Below are 17,560 nucleotides of genomic sequence, written 5' to 3'. Positions count from 1 at the left end.
CTTTTCAGTTAGTTGAAATGGTATTGATTGTGTAGATCAGAGGTTGGTACACTTTTTCTGTAAAGGGCCAGATCATAAATATTTTCAGCTTAGTGGACCCTGTGGTCTCTGTCACAACTACTCAGCTCTGCCACTGTATCGAGAAAGCAGATAGAACTAAAACAAAAACTGGGCATGGCAGTGTCCCAATAAAACTTTATTACAAAAGATGCAATGGGCTGGATTTGGCCAGCAGGCTGTAGCTACCCACTCTTGACTTAGACTGTGGAAATATACCATGAAAACAGTAGTAATCATATGAATTAAAACATATACATCTCAAACTATAGAAACATTTCAATGTTGTCTCAATTATATGCATTTGATATTGTTCTTATACCATGAAAACATTATTTCAAAATTTGACATCAAAGCCAAACTGGGCATCCTTGGAAGGTCCTTGATTTCCAGATCTAAGAAGTAGAAGCAAAATAAGTGCAGCCTCGGTAGGATGAATTGTTGGAGTAATAAAAGAAAATATAAATATAAAAGATCATGAGTATCTATGATAAATTGACAGAAAAAAACTTATGCATCCTAGCCGGTTTGGCTCAGTGGTTAGAGTGTTGGTCCAAGGAGTGAAGGGTCCAGGGTTCCATTCTGAGCAAGGGCATGCACCTCGGTTGCAGGCTCCCCTACAGAGGCGTGTGTGGGAGGCAACCAGTCGATGTCTCTCACATCGATGTTTTTCTTTCTTTCTTTCTTTCTTTCTTTCTTTCTTTCTTTCTTTCTTTCTTTCTTTCTTTCTTTCTTTCTTTCTTTCTTTCTTTCTTTCTTTCTTTCTTTCCTTCCTTCCTTCCTTCCTTCCTTCCTTCCTTCCTTCCTTCCTTCCTTCCTTCCTTCCTTCCTTCCTTCCTTCCTTCCTTCCTTCTTTCTTTCCTTTCTTCCTTTCTTTCCTTTCTTTCTTTCTTTCTTTCTTTCTTTCTTTCTTTCTTTCTTTCTTTCTTTCTTTCTTTCTTTCTTTCTTTCTTTCTTTCTTTCTTTCTTTCTTTCTTTCTTTCTTTTTTCTTTCTCTTTCTTTCTCCTTCCTTCCTTCCTTCCTTCCTTCCTTCCTTCCTTCCTTCCTTCCTTCCTTCCTTCCTTCCTTCCTTCCTCCCTCCCTCCCTCCCTCCCTCCCTCCCTCGCTTCCTTCCTTCCTTCCTTCCTTCCTTCCTTCCTTCCTTCCTTCCTTCCTTCCTTCCTTCCTTCCTTCCCTTTCTTTCTTTCTTTCTTTCTTTCTTTCTTTCTTTCTTTCTTTCTTTCTTTCTTTCTTTCTTTCTTTCTTTCTTTCTTTCTTTCCTTCTTTCTTTCTTTCCTTCTTTCTTTCTTTCTTTCTTTCTTTCTCTTTCTTTCTCCTTCCTTCCTTCCTTCCTTCCTTCCTTCCTTCCTTCCTTCCTTCCTTCCTTCCTTCCTTCCTTCCTTCCTTCCTTCCTTCCTTCCTCCCTCCCTCCCTCCCTCCCTCCCTCCCTCTCTCTCTGTCTCTCTCTCATGCCCACCTCTCCCTCTCTCCCTTCCACTCTCTCTGAAAAGCAATGGGAAAAAATATCCTCAAATAAGGATTAAAAAAATTTGTTTTTAAAGTATGCAAATTGTAAAACTGCAAAAAATAACTATAACAGGAGACCAGTAAATGCTCATGAATTCCAGCATAATTTGCTGGATATAAAAGCAAAAAGCAATAAATGTTGAATATTCTAAAGGGGAAATTAGATTATTACTTCAAATTCTAAGGAGAAGTAAACTAATTGGGTTGCTAAAGGAGCAAAAAACCAAAACCAAAACCAAATAAACAAACAAAAAAACACCAACGACCTTTATGTTGCAAACATTTATGAAAGTATCAAGCCCTGTGGCCAATCCTCAATCTCTAGGTATTATTTTTCTCATCTGTTGAAGGTGATGGTGGTCTTGGTGGTAGTGTGATGCCTCTTCTATCTCTATGTTTCCATAATCCAATTATGTTTTATGAATTCTGGGAGAGAGACAAACAAAACAAAGCTTTCCAGAATTGCACAAGTCAATTTACTTAGGAAAAAAAATAATTAAAAATTGATTTCTGAATGCAGTGATATCTAAATTTGGGGAAACTGCCCTGCCGATGTGGTTCAGTGGTTGAGTGTCGACCCATGAACTAGGAGATCATGGTTCAATTCCCGGTCAGGGCACATTCCTGGGTTGTGGGCTTGATCCCCAGTAGGAGACATGCAGGAGGCAGCCGATCAACAACTCTCTCATTATTGATGTTTCTATCTCTCTCTCCCTCTCCCGTCCTTTTTGTAAAATCAATAAAAACATATCTATCTATCTATCATCTATCTATCATCTATCTATCTATCATCTATCTATCATCTATCTATATCTATCTATCTATCTATCTATCTATCTATCTATCTATCTATCATCATCATCTATCATCTATCTATCTATCTATCTATCTATCATCTATCTATCTATCTATCTATCTATCTATCTATCTATCTATCTATCATCTATCTATCTAATCTATCATCTATCTATCTACCTATCATCTATCTATATCTATCTATCTATCTATCTATCTATCTATCTATCTATCTATCTATCTATCTATCATCATCTATCATCTATCTATCATCTATCTATCTAATTTATCATCTATCTATCTATCTAATCTATCATCTATCTATCTATCTCTATCTATCATCTATCTATCTATCTATCTATCTATCTATCTATCTATCTATCTATCTATCTATCTATCTATCTATATCATCTATCATCTATCTATATCTATCTATCTATCTATCTATCTATCTATCTATCTATCTATCTATCTATCTATCTATCTATCTATCTATATAATCTATCTATCATCTATCCACACACACAAAAGAAGTAGAACAGTGAAGCTACTATATTTAAAAAATAAATTTGGAAAAACTCCCTTAACATCCTGATATGGAACATTGTGTTCTTTCCATTGGTGGCTCTTTTGCATCTGCTGCTCTGCAACACTGAGACTGGAGACAGCTACAGACCATGCCAGTCTGTCTCTGGCCTCCATCGGAATGACAGCTCACACTCCAGGACTACTTACACACTCTCTCCCTGTTGAAACCTTTCCAGGACCCTCTTCCTCATTGATGTGGATCAGTCTGTCCTCTCTGGATCTTTTGTGTAAGTTAATTAATTAATTTATCTTACCTATGAGAAAATTGAGGCCTAGAGAGGTTAGGTAACGTGCTCGGGCCACATAGCTGGTAAGTACTGGAGCTGGCACTCCCAACAGGTTTGCCGTGGTATTCCAAGCTTATACTATTCCTACTCTCTTGAGAGGGACCCCCTCTGCCAGCGTAGGCTATAGGCTACCTAGTGCAGGGATGGATAAAGTTAAAGTAATGGAGACCATCAGTTTTCCAATGAGGGCACACTGATCAAATATTGAACAGTTCAACAAAGAAAAGAAAAATTGTACATTTACACCAACTATTTCCTCAGACATTTTGGGGTTCTAATGTTGCATAGTTTTCTTTTAATATATACAATAAATACAATTTTGTTTTCTGCTTTACTAACCTGACATACAATATACAATTTGCATGCTATCAGATCTTCAACATGAAATAATTTTCAATGGCTGCATAATCATAGTTTATGTTCAAAGGGATATAGCATAATTAAATAATTTCTGAGAATGGTGGTTATCATCAACTTTTCCCATGTAAGTAGTGTTGCAATGAATATATGCATATATCATATTATTTTTTATTTTCTTAAGATATAGTCTTAAAATTAGAATTAATGAGTCTGAAGCTATGCGCATTTTTATGGCCCTTGATAGAAATTGATAAAACTTATATTTGAACAAATACATGAATAGCACAGTGCCCAGAATGTCGTAAGTATTCAAGAAATGATATTAATATTTTCAGTTTGCTTTTTGAAAGGTATTACTAATTTATCCTTCCATCCACGTTAACAAAATTTTTAAATGTTTTATTGAATTGTATGGAAATGCTTCCATTGTTATTTTACTTTGAATAAATCATAGAGGCCAGAGTGATATTGAACCCCCCAATTTTTTATTAGTTTCCTTTTCAATGACTATTACTCATTACTGAATTGAGAAAATGATGTATGAAATATCCAATTCCAATCCTACAATTTTTCTTTTAAAATATTTATCTTCTCTGTTTGCAAATGTGCTCCTAAGTGAAATATTCTGAAATTCGTTGCTTAGCATTCCTGGATGTTGTTAGTAAGTTAATAGTAATTTTGAGACATATTTATACATTTACTCTTCTGTATTAATTGAAAGACAAGAATAGTTGGACACTTTTTGTTATTATTTTTGAATTATATAACTAATAAAAGTTGTTGCAACTGTCTGCTAATAACAGAAGATAAATTAGGACCATCCTTTTTAAAATTATAGTCTATGGAATACTATGCAGTTGTAAAGAAGAAGGATCTCATACCTTCTGGGACAGCATGGATGGATCTAGAGAATATTATGCTAAGTGAAATAAGCCAGGCAGAGAAAGGCAAATATCACATGATCTCACTTATATATGGAATCTAAAACACTTAATAAACTGATGAACAGAACAGATTCAAAGACATGGAAGCACAGATCAGACTGACGAACCTCAGAGGGAAGGGGGGCGGGTTGGAGGGGGAGAAAGTAACCAAAGAACTGATATGCACATAAGCACAACCCAGGGACACAAACAGTGGTGTGGTGGGGGACTGGGAAGGAGGGTGGGGCAGGGTGGAAGGGGTCAATGGTGAGAAAAAGGGAAATCCGTAATATTTTGAACAATGAAAAATAAATAAACCAAAAAATGTAAAACTAAACAAAAAAATTATACTCTAAAGTTAACTCAGAAACCTTAATTTCAATTTGCTCTGGTTAAATCTAAGGAATCATCAATATTCAGCAGGCAATTACAAATAGCCTCATGTTCTTTGATTACCAGTCTGTTATTTAAATTTGCATGTGTTTAAGGTGCATAGCTTTGTTTATGACTTTTCTATTATCTTTTCAAATAAATGCGTTTTTTTCTCTCTACAGTTTAGGCGTCTTAATATAATTGATGTCTATAGGACTTCTCTTGATCAAAGCAGCATTTGTTTAAAATAGGTCGAGTCTGTTGGCTTTTCTCAGGTGCAGATGTCGCTCTACCTGAGACTGAGTAATTCTACAGCCAGGACATGGCCAGTTTACCCCCAACAAATAACTATGGTAAAGCTTTATTAATATCATGTAGTTTGGACTTATAAATTTATACCTCAACAAATTTGATTCCATGCTAATCCATGGCATATTTGGATCATTCCTATGTAATCAAGTTCTCCTTTTGGACGTGGAAGGAAGAAAATCTCCTGCCTAATACAAACAATATTATCTTGAGAACTGCGATACATCATCACACATGCAAAGCCAAAGCCGAGGTGGGGTAGACTGGCAGATTAGATGAACCACTTCAATTTCCTATCAATCAAATTATAGTTTATTGTTCAGCTGAACTACCTCAGGCAACACAAATCTAAAAAACTGTCATTTTGGAAACATTACATTTTTTTTCTTGTCACATTATAACCCGAGCTATAGTCATAAAAAAGAATGTCATACCATTACTGACACATAATATTCCTTAATTTAAGAACAGCTAATTCATCTGTAGATTGAGGTTGGGTTCTACCCTGAAAAGATAACAGCAGTGTTGGGTTATAACATCATCTACCCACATAGCTACTTTATTTCCAAAATAACAGTGGCTTAAAAGGTATTTAGTTAAACAAAGGGTGGTTGCTTAAAATGGTGCTTAATGACCACATTAGAGGCAAACATTACAATTTTTTATTCATCTAATATTTCAATTGTTTTGCTTGCATGCAGAATAAATTGTGCAAAATTTAATTAAAGATTTGATCTCTGAGGATACAATAATACCCTTTATTTTTTTTCTTTTCCTTTGCAGCAGGGAAAAATGATTCATCAGTTAGATTGAATGTTTAAGAAAAACAAGTGAGAACAAAACTCTAATATCCAGAACATTAAAAATCTGATTATAGTCTGTCTCCCACATGTGCATCAATACATTTCCTGCCATTTATTCTGGGAAGTTCCTCTTAGGAATTATCACTGTTGCCGTTGTATTTTAAAAGCTTTTCTCTCAGTTCATCTTAGATGTATGAAACAAGCTGATGGCATTTCTAGAGCTAGAAATATTTAGTCGATGCATGCGACAGTGGTGATTGCTTTCCTCTGTAGCATAGGTATTACAATTTGGAAAGCGAGGGGGGAAAATGACAAAATAAATTTTATTCGCAGAATACAATTCCCTCAGAATTGAATGAGATATTTGTGCAAGAATGAACCTTGTTGAAACCGTGGTGGTTTCCAGTTGCAGTAGACTTATATTTATACCTAAAATGTGCTCATGATTACTTGATGAAGGCATAAACCTGCTCGAGAAATAATACTCATAAATAATACATGCTAACACCCAAAGATAATCAGACAAGTTATAAGAATATGCCTCCCTCCACAAATGTATGTCATTGCTACATTTCATGAAAGGCCACTTAATTGACTACCAGATAAAGGTATAAACCTGCTAAAAGAATAGATTTACTGTGCACCGAGGCAATGCATTTAAGAGGCCTCCACTGAATAAAAGACTAGTTCCGTTGGCTGAGCTAAGACATGTTCTTGAGCGCGTTGGGACTTATTAACTGAACTTTTATGTGCCTTTTATGCATCATTTAGTTTTGAAAAATCAGGAATTTTCATGATAGCAATTACTTATGCACCCAAGTCATGCGAAATTCCTGTGGTCGGTACCACAAAATCCACCCCAAGGAAAGACCTTACCCATTTTTTTTAACACCTCCAGAGTTTAGGATAGGAAAAAAGGAAGTGGGATAACACCAAAGGAGGTGTATACGGCTCCACTGAACGCTGTGGGTTTCCCGTAAAAAACGTAGCTCAAAGGCCTGACACTAACCTTCCTGTAGATTTTATTTAGTGGGCATGGAAGCAAAAAAAATATTGAATCATGTTTTGCAAATATGATGATGATAATAACACCTAATGTTTATTGAGAGTTTACTATTTGCCTAAGCCAATTTGTAACATTTGGTTATTTGCACCATTTTTTTGTGTGCAAATGTGTCCATGTTTGGCATGACAATAAACATCTTCATTCTGTCTTATTTAGCCAAGATTTGCATTTGCCTGCTCCGAGGTTCATTCCTTGCGATGGAGGCGCAAAACCTATTGGCAATAACGCTCTGCCTTTGGTTCAGCTTTGCTATAAAGACCAGTGTTTCTCAACACTGTAATTAAATGCAAATGCTAGGTTATAATTATATTATGGGTGTGACTAACACAGACCGAGGGAAGGAAATTCTTAGTTAAATCTGCTTCTACCTTGTTGCTTCTAGGCTTCCTGTGGTTTCTTCTCTCAAGTTTTAAACCGTATTTGATCCAAAAGGTCTACCTTAACTCTTCGAGGCTTCACTAGGATTTACCTGCCTGTGCAGGTAGGTTTTCTGCCTCCCTTCCTCAGACCCCAGGACAGCGGGATGAAATAGAGCTCTTCCAATGATACCTTGGAAAACTCCACCCCCTTCTCCTGCTCAGGTCTGTCCATCGGTGGACACACAGGGGATGAGTGCACCAGCAGTGACACTGGGACTGGGGACCCTTTGTAAGGAGCTGTGCCTGGTGTGACTTACTTTTAAGTAAGGTTCATGTCGTAAGACTCATCTTCTCTCCTCTCCTTTCTCTACACCCACCTTCCTCCCAGCTTCCTTCTGTTGTTGTTTTTGTTTGTTTTGTTTTTTCCCTACAAAGTTAGTGTTACAGTGACATCAGGAATCATAGTTGCCATAAAAAACAGGGCGACTGAGCAGGTTAGAACAGCCCCGGCCCGTCTGGCATTTCTTTTCACAAATGGCACTGAAGAGGGGCTGGTGGGCCAGGGGAGGCGCTGGGTGCGAGGTGGGCAGCCCTAGGCCTTCCCCACTGGCCAGTGTTTCCTCTCGAGGCTCGGGACCCGCAGCTGCTCTCTGCAGGAGCCAGGCTCCCGGGAGCATCCGCAGAGTTGGTCTGGTTCGGGGAAGCACGTGTTCTTAGGTGCCCACACCGCAGAGCTGGTCAGAAGGTCTCACTTTCTAAATGAGCAGAGGTCCAGAGCCTTGGAAGGTGACTTGGTCCCTGTCACCCAGGGTCCTGGGGTGACAGACGGAGGCCCCGTTCTCTGGCCCTCAGCGAGGGGCTTATTCCATATTCTGGTAGTGCTTAAACATTGGCTGCCAGCCTGGGGCTGGCCCGTGATGAAGCATGCATTCATCCTCAGCTAAACGGAGAAAAGCCGCAAGAAGGTGAATTTTTCATAGAGCTGACTTAATTTCATTTAAAGGGGTGCCTTAAACTCTGCTACGGCCGATTCTGCTCTTGTGCGAAATGGTGGTGAAAGCAGTTTATACTTGTTTGGCCTTTGTTTGTTTTTGAATGTCTTTTCTTGGCAAAATTAAAATGTTGGCAACCCAATGATGGAACTTACATATTTATTTGAAATGTCACTGCTCCGTGAAGTTTAGAAATCTGGGAAGCACTACAGTAGACTGCCTCCCTCTCCCTCCCAGTCACCGATGGGCACCGCCGTGAATCCCTCCTTCTTTCGATTTCCTTCTTGGCAGAATCTGTCCTATGAGTCTTGGCCTTGGCCTGTGGAAACCTCCACGGTGGAAGGGTAGCAAGCCCGGGGTTTAGACTCAGCTGCAACACCAATAGGTGCCACCTTTGTCAAGCCATTGGGCTCCCTGGATTTTGTTTTTCTTATAAAAATGAAAGAGTTGGCTAAGTTAATTTGAGACTTTGCAATGTTCTCTCTTTCTCTTCCTGCGGGTGTGTTTAGAAGCTTGAGTGCCATCTGTGAGGCAGAGTTTGTGGAGGAGGGGTTCCTACAGAGGCTGCCTGTGAGGAAGCGGGACAGGGGGAGATGGAAGAGAGAGAAGAATCCATCGTGTTTCCCCAAAGAGCAAATTCTAACAGCAAATATGGAGAGCTCTGGATTGTTTGCTCTATTTACCGAAGTACCCCGGTCTCTTTCTGGTCCTTTCATAACTCATATTTTGGTGCTCAGGCTGTTTGACATGTGTTTCATAAAACTACATCTGAATTTATGCTAATTTAAACCTTCTTAAATGTCTGATTTTGAAAGGTTGTCTCATGTAAGTTAAGAGTATGGACTCTAGCCCTGGCTGGTGTGGCTCAGTTGGTTGGGCGTCAGCCATGCACCGAAAAGTTGCTGGTTCAATTCCTGGTCAGGGCACATGCTCCAGTTGCAGGCTCGATCCCTGGTAGGGAGCATGCAGGAGCAGTCGATCTATGTTTTGCTCTCACATTGATGTTTCTCTCCCTCTCTCCCTCTTTCTTCCTCTCTCTCTAAAATCAATAAAAATATATTTAAAAAGGAGCATGGACTCTAGAATTCTCCTGCCTGGGTTCAAATCCAAGATCCACTACTTATTAGCTGTGTGTCTTTGCTCAAGTTACTTAATCTCTCTGTCCTTCAGTTTCCACATTTTCTGTGCACATCGTAAAACTGAATTTCAAGTGACAGTTTTCAGGTAACATCTACTTTTAGTACATAATGAGTATCTATCATATGGCTGAGATCATGTAACAAAATGTATAATATGTCTGAAAAAATAGGTAATTTTAGGCATAGGAGGCAAAGGCTAATATGAAGTAATTTACTAATAAGAATCTGGGGTCCACATGTTTCTTGGAGTCTTTGCTTTCTAAGAGTTTGTGATTTAATCTTCTATATCTGGAGGCATGTACCTTTAATTATGAAGCTTTATTTATTTAATAGGACTATAATGTTCTGTTACAGGAAAATGTGCAGAAAATCTGTCATTACCTTTATTCCCAGAACAAATATGACAATTGTTACTTCCCCTTATATGACTAGTTCTCCCTGCCACCTATGGATTCTTTTTAAAGAAAATAAAAAGCTTCAACATATATATTAGGGATACTAAATTGCCTTTATGGAGGTTATAAGATTTACTTTATAATTTGTAGAAAAAATTTCTTAAAAGTCCTGACTATTGATATAAAATAGTCTCTTAATTCATAGGCAGTAGACATAAGAGGACGGAGCAATAGACACTCTATTGTTATGAATTAGAGTCACAAAAGGCAAAGCAGAAAGAGTTGTTTTAATATTTGGACTTTTGGATAATTTATGTTTCTAAAAATAGTCCATTGTTAGATTACCGTGATCTTAGCAAACTAAGATTTTCATAAATAAGTCTGGCAGTGAGGTGCTTGTACATGTAATGAAATAATCTCAAAGAAGTTAGTGAACATAAATAGCTTTAGCAACCACAAATTTTTAATGGTTCTCCTATGTTTTCTGAACTAATTAAAAATGTACATAAATTAAGGTTGAATTATTTGGGACAATGTTTTTATCATTCTCATAGAAGAAATAGTACAAGAGAGAACTTTACTCACAGAGTGTCTATCCTTGTGGCTCCAGCAATATACCAGAGAGAAACATTACTATAAAAATGTCAAAACAACTTTGGTACATTAACAAAGTGCATGAAAGAAAGATGATTTTTTTAAAAAAGGCTGAGATTTTTCAGTGATGTATTTTTAACTAGTCTTTACTAAAGACTGAGTGAAAAAACTAGGAATCTTATGGATGTGGTAGAAAGAATACTAAAAATTGAAAGAACTGATGAAAAAGTGTTTATTCAAATTACAACTTAGAATCATTTTGAAGAAATTTCATCTTTTTATGAGACTCTAAATTTTGAAATAGTATCATCTATAATGAAGATACATTCTAGTGATACACAATGAAATAATATTGCTTTGGATTATGAACAACAGAAAAAATCATATTTTACATTGAGAATAAGACCTAGGCCAGGGATCCTTACATCCCACTAAACACTCAAGATGCTCATCTCATTGCAATAAGGAACAAAGATCACAACCAAAAAATCCTGAAATTACAGGAATTTGTTTACTAATATTCTGTTATCCAATTACTACTCAATTTGTTGCTTATGGTGTGTTTCAAAGATATAAAAAATTCAAAACATAACAATGATTGAAATAACTCATGAAATCCAGGCTGGATATAGTAGGAAGGCAACAGGGTACTAATAATAGAATATAGAAGGGTGCATGGCCGGAGGTGCTAAAAAAAATACAAAAACACGAGCAGTGACATACTGATGTCAGCAAGCTGGAGGCAGAACAGACTGAGTTCAGACATGGAAAAGTTGAACTGAAAGTTTTAGGGATAGTGTATGGTATCTACAGTACCAAGTAGATCAGGGGACGACATTTAGATGCTAGTGTACCCTACAAATGACACACAAGTACGATCACCGCCGAGGGATGGCAAGATTTGAAAGGGGCCCCCCAGACCTGACCACTCCACATAATCTCAGTGAGTGGGAGGATGTCCGCATATGAGAATGGTCAGGTTGTAGAGCTAATTTCCATAAGGCCCCGGGGAAAATAGAAGGGTAACATATTTTAAGGTCCTTAAGACTGAACCACCTTCCCAATTTAGAGCATAGGTTGAGTAAATGAGCAAGTCTTAGCCCAGGTAGACTCTGTTGCCTGAAAGGATATCTCACTTCTCCTAAACCTGAGATATAAGGCAAGTGTCCTCCCTGAGTGTCCCTAGATATTCATGACCACTGTCCTTTCAGAGGAATGGGCCGTGCTGTTTATCCGGTAGGTCTAACTCAGTATCCACCCTCTTGCCCTGATATGTTGGTTTGGTTCCTCCAGCTGCTTACTGACACTAAGACAGAATTAGACGTAAAAGAGATGGGTGGAATTTCCTGTGCAGAATAAAGGGAGAGGGAGTGGGAAAAGTCAGAGGGAGCTCTCAGCCCTCGATGCATGTCTGACACATTAGAGAAGACAGACAGAAAGAAGGGTTGGGCAGAATGAGCTTCCGTCTGCAGCGAGGCTCAGAAAATCTTGTCCAAACTGATGCCTGCCCATTAGTCCTGCCCGGGGCAGACATGGCCCACTTTAGGTCCCCCATACGATGTGCTCAGCAGTGCTGGGAGCAGGACCTGCGTAGCACTGCCTAGGGGTTAAAGTCTCAGATTAAAGGACAGGTGGCAGCTGTGTCGGAGGACCCTGCTGGTGCAGCATATTCCCTCAAAGGCAGATCTAAATGCTCACCTTAAGGGCTACCACACTTTCAGTAACATACTTGCCTAATTTTAAACACCAAGCCCGTTGATACACCTCAAATAACCCCTGAGCAAACTGCATGAGATTCTCAGAATCTAAGGAGCACAGCTGAAGATGATATCTCCGGTCACCTTCAGCTATGGAATTCGGATTCTGTGATTCATTGGACAAATGTTTATTGAGCACCTACTACTTTCCTGACATGGAGGACACAGCAGTGAGCCACACAACAGAGTGAACAACTTGAGGACTATAAATTTAATAGCCATTATTCTCATTCTCACTCTTCATACCATTGTTACATAGTTTCAACTATTTTTACTGCTCTTTAGTATTTAGTTAGCCTTATCTCTTTCCTAAGCATCGTTTCATGTCTCCTACCTTTTCCTGTCTCCTTGTTTTGTCCATTGAATTAATAAAGTACAAGCACACCTCAGAGATAGTGTGAGTTTATTTTAAGACTCTTGTAATAAAGCTAATACGGCAACAAATTTTTTGGTGTATCAGTGCATATAAATGTTATGTTTAAACTATACTGTAGTCTATTGAGTGTGCAATAGCATTATGTCTAAAGAAAGCAATGTGCATACCTTCACTTAAAAATACTTTATTGCTAAAAGTGCCAGTTCTCATCTGAGCCTTCAGGGAGCCGTGATCTTTGCTGGTGGAGGGTCCTTCCATGATGCTGACAGCAGCTGACTGATCAGGGTGATGGTTGCTGAAGGTTGGGGTGACTGTGGCAATTTCGTATAATAAGACAACAATGACACTTCCTTTCACAAACAGTTTCTCTGTAGCATGTGATGCTGTTTGATAGCACTTTATCCACAGTAGAACTTATGTCAAAATTGGAGTCAATTCTCTCAAAACCTGCTTTTGTTTGACCAACTCAGTTCATGTAATATTTTGAATTCTTTGTTGTCAATTCAACAATCTTCACAACGTCTTCAACAGGAGTAGATTCCATCTCAAGAAATCGCTTTCTTTGCTCATTTGTAAGAAGCAACTCGTCGTCCGTTACATTTTTATCATGAGATTGCAGCAATTCAGTCCCATCTTCAGGCTCCACTTTAATTCTAGTTCTCTTGCTATTTCCACCACACCTGCAGTTACTTCCTCCACTGAAGCCTTGCACCCCTCAAAGTCATCCATGAGCGATGGAATCAACTTCTTCCAAATTGTTGTTAATGTTGATGTTCTGACCTCTTCCCCTGGCATGTAGAAAGGTGAATCCTTTCCAGAAGGTTTTCAAGTCACTTTGCACAGATCCAGCAGAGGAATCTCTACCTATGGTGGCTAAAGGCTTATGAAATATATTTCTTAAATAATAAGGTTTGAAAGTCAAAACTACTCCTTGATCCATGAGCCGCAGGATGCGTGTTGTGTTAGCATGAAAACAGCATCAATCTTGTACATCTCTATCAGATGTACACCACCTAGGTGATCAGGTGCACTGTCAATGAACAGAAATATTTTGAAAGGGATTTCTTTTTTTTTTTTTTCTGAGCAGCGAGTCTCAAGAGAGGATTAAAATACTCAGTAAACCCTGTTGTCAACAGATGTGCTGTCATCCAGGCTTTGTTGTTCCATGTACAGACCACAGGCAGAAAAGATTTAGCATCAATTCTTAAGGGCCCTAAGATTTTCACACTGGTAAATGAGCACTGGCTTCAACTTAAAGTCATCAGCTGTATTAGCCTCTAACAAGAGAGTCAGCCTGTCTCTAACGTTTTAACAATAGTAAGTTCCTCAGAGAGCTGTTGCTTTGAGTTAATATATCTAAAGTTGTTAGATCAATCCTTTGCCTACAAGTAACTTTTTAGTATTAGTTACTCTTATTCTTATTATTGCTACTTCTACAACTATTATTAGCTTAGTGGCATCAAAGTTGGCATTCTATAGAAGAATAAAAAAATAAAAGCTGGGACCTCATGTGAGGTATTCAATATTTTAGTGACAGAAGAAAAATAATCACTACCATGCATATGAGAGAAATACTTTAAGACATAAAAATGAACAAAGGTGGCTTAATATAAAGTCATCACAGTGCATTTATTATTCTATCACCATAGAGAAGAGTAAACTTCATCAAGAAATAGCATCGGTCTAGGATTTAAGAATCATTGTTTTAAACATCATTGACTGAAAGGCAAGACAAACTGCGCATCCTGGGTGTTTTACAGAAGCATCAGGAAATAAATAGCCCCTTGTAGTTTAGGACTTACAATCCAAATGTCCTTGCTTAAAAAAAAAAAAATACTGAGTTAATCTGCAAGGGCCACTTAAATGAAAAACAACTGTCCAAGTACAGTATAGGAATTGACTATGTTTAGATCTAGAGAATAGTTAATATGCCATTTTATAAAAGTTATACTGCGAAGACTCCAGAGGAATTTAACATGAAGAAGGAAATCATCCAGAATGGTGTGGTTTGCCAGGGTACCAGGCCCCGCTCTGCACCCCACAGCCAAAGGACAACTGAGGAACTTGAGGCTCATGTGAGCAATGCCTGAATGATTACAGGATATGGAAATTTAAGCAGAAGGCATGGAACTTATTTATTTTTTAGCCTGGAAAGAATAGGCTGAGGATCATTTCAGGAACTATTTTCAACTGCAAGGTGGGGTTATTTTGTGAGATTCCAAGTTGACCGGGGTTTAATCTTCAGAGAGGCTGAACTATCTACTGCCGTTGGCCCCTGTACCCGGGGAACTCCGTGGGCGGCATCCTGTGGCCAGGCTGCCGGAGCTCCTGCGGTCATCAAAGGTGAAAGATGTGCATGTAGGTTACTTCCTACTTTCATGGTACTTCTATTCATCCATTAGGAACATTGACATGTACACACATTCCCATGAGAGAAGACATTGTGAAACAGGGCTACGCAAGTGAGGTCAGAGGATGGGAAGAACCTTTGGGCTGAAGCTGTTAGAACAGAGCTCGTGCAGTCATTTCTGATGCATGGACAGCATGAGCTTGGCAGGAAGGTGTGAGTCAGAGTCGGAGTAAATATTCAGGAATAAGGCATGTTCACTGCAAGACAGGTAGGATTAATTTGCTTGTCTGTAATATAATGGTATTAATAAGAAAGCATTGGAGTGTCCATTTGAAAAGATACATTGGAGCCACAATACGTGTTGCATGAACTTTGATACCTTAAACTTGGGAGAGTCATTACTATTTTTTCTATACTTTCAAAAATAATATTTAAAAAGTCAATTAAAAGAGCAGAGTCTATATCACCTCAACAATAATATAAGATTGACTACCTGAAAACATTTAATGTTTGGCAGTGAATATACATAATAGTCTAAGAATTCAGAACACTTTTTCCTTTTCAACAAACACTAAAGGTTGACAGATTCAGCAAATACAAATATTACATTTTATCTGGCAATCCTATCAACCATATATTTTGGCTCTATCTACTCTGTATTAATGGCTCTGCCTGTTGCAAATTAATGTATTCATGGGTTGAGATATTTAATAATAGCCTTTATTTGGTTTTAAAAAATGCTAAGCAACTGTAATGATAAACCCGATCCTTTGTCAATTTTTGTTTGCTTTTTTGGGTGCAGAGCATATCAAGGATTCACCTTATAACTATATGTCATCTCTATTTACATTAATTTTTAACTCTTACTTATCTTAAAACTAGTGTAACTAGTGTACATGTGTTTAAAGAAAGTAAACTACGCAAAAACATATTCAGTGACAATTGTCTCCCCCAAAAGTCAACTGTTTTTGTCAGTTTGCAATCCATCTGCCATTTGTATATTTATATGTATATGCATGTCTTTACACACATGAAAAGAAATTATATACATTCTTCTGTACTTTGCTTTTTTTCCATTTGACATATCTTGGAAAACACTCCATATGAACACGTGATAGCTTTACTTTAAATTATACATAGTATTCCATTATAGTGATACACCTTAATGTGTCTGAGCAGTATCCTAGTCATGACCATTCAGTGGCCTCCCCTCACTGTTTATTTCATGTATATAATTGAAAAAAATAGCTTACAAACTGCTATTTGCTATCTTTATTTAATGTTTTTCACAACCATGTTTCCACATCACTCTATAAATGAAAATGGTATTTCCATTTTTAAACACTTCCCCATTTAGGTTTACGGATACACATGCACACTCCAGGGAACCAGGGTGCAGGGATTGCCTACACCGGGCCTGCCCCTTCCTGTGCTGTGAGCCCTCATCGTCAGAGGTGCTGGAGATGCAGCAGTGACCATGTGTGTACTGTCACATGCCCTCAGCAGCCTGGACACTTGGTTGATTTTCTTCCGTGGAGGTTTAGAAAGGACCAGTCACCAGACCACACTCAGGTGGTTTCCAAGCTGCAAAGCCCGGTTCCAGGGCATAGCTGATTTGAAACACAGTCTGGGTGACAACAGGGTGTCTCTGATGTCAACATTAGATAAAAGGGATAAGTGTCCTAAAGTAAATAAAAATATTATAACTATGCAAAGTAGGATACTTTATTGTAAAAAAGGCTCCTAATACAAATAATTTGCTGTCCCTTGGTTGCAGAAATAAAAAAGTTTCTTTCCAGGTCAGGTCATAATGATTATATTTGTCTCTGGAAGACCTCTGCTTCTATAATTTCAGAAATTACAAGCAAACATAACTTCCTTCTCATCTCTTCCCCCCAACACAGCTCTAGGGTTTACTTATTAATATTTCAGGATGGATTGCAATTACTCCTTAGGGAAGGAGTCAATCTCTATAACCCCCACCCCAAATTTATCATAGGATAAATGTTTTATCATAGGATAAAAATAATTTTAATTTTCTTCAGTGGAAGAAAACACACAGATTTTATTAAGTATATTTAAGGGATTTAAGTGGCTGATTAAGTAAATAGCTTTTATAAAATATTGAATAATAAATTTGAGCAATGAATTGGACTTTGAAGATTTCAGCATAGAGTCTGAAGACAGAGTGTCAGGCAAAGAGAAATTATAAATTAAGAAAAGTATGACTGCCAAAAAGGGCAACACTTTCATTTCTATATCAAAAGCATATGATATTGAAATTGAAACTGAAACGAGATCATATAATTTCCTCTCATTAAATGGACAAGGGAAGCAAGACGTGCTGCTGTTAACATTTTCTTAACTTACATAGCTATTAAAAGTCTTACGTAAGAGCCCTTCATAGTTTCAGGAATTACTTTTTAAACTTCTGTTCCCTGTGTCCCCATGTCCCCTAAGATTTAGGTAAGTTCTTTTTGGTCGGCACAATTACAGCTGCTCTGTAGGTAGCTAACTCGATTACAAGACGG

Source organism: Miniopterus schreibersii, assembly GCF_964146895.1.
Source record: "Miniopterus schreibersii genome assembly, chromosome: 17".
Lineage (NCBI taxonomy): Eukaryota > Metazoa > Chordata > Mammalia > Chiroptera > Miniopteridae > Miniopterus > Miniopterus schreibersii.
This window is presented reverse-complemented; position numbering follows the sequence as displayed.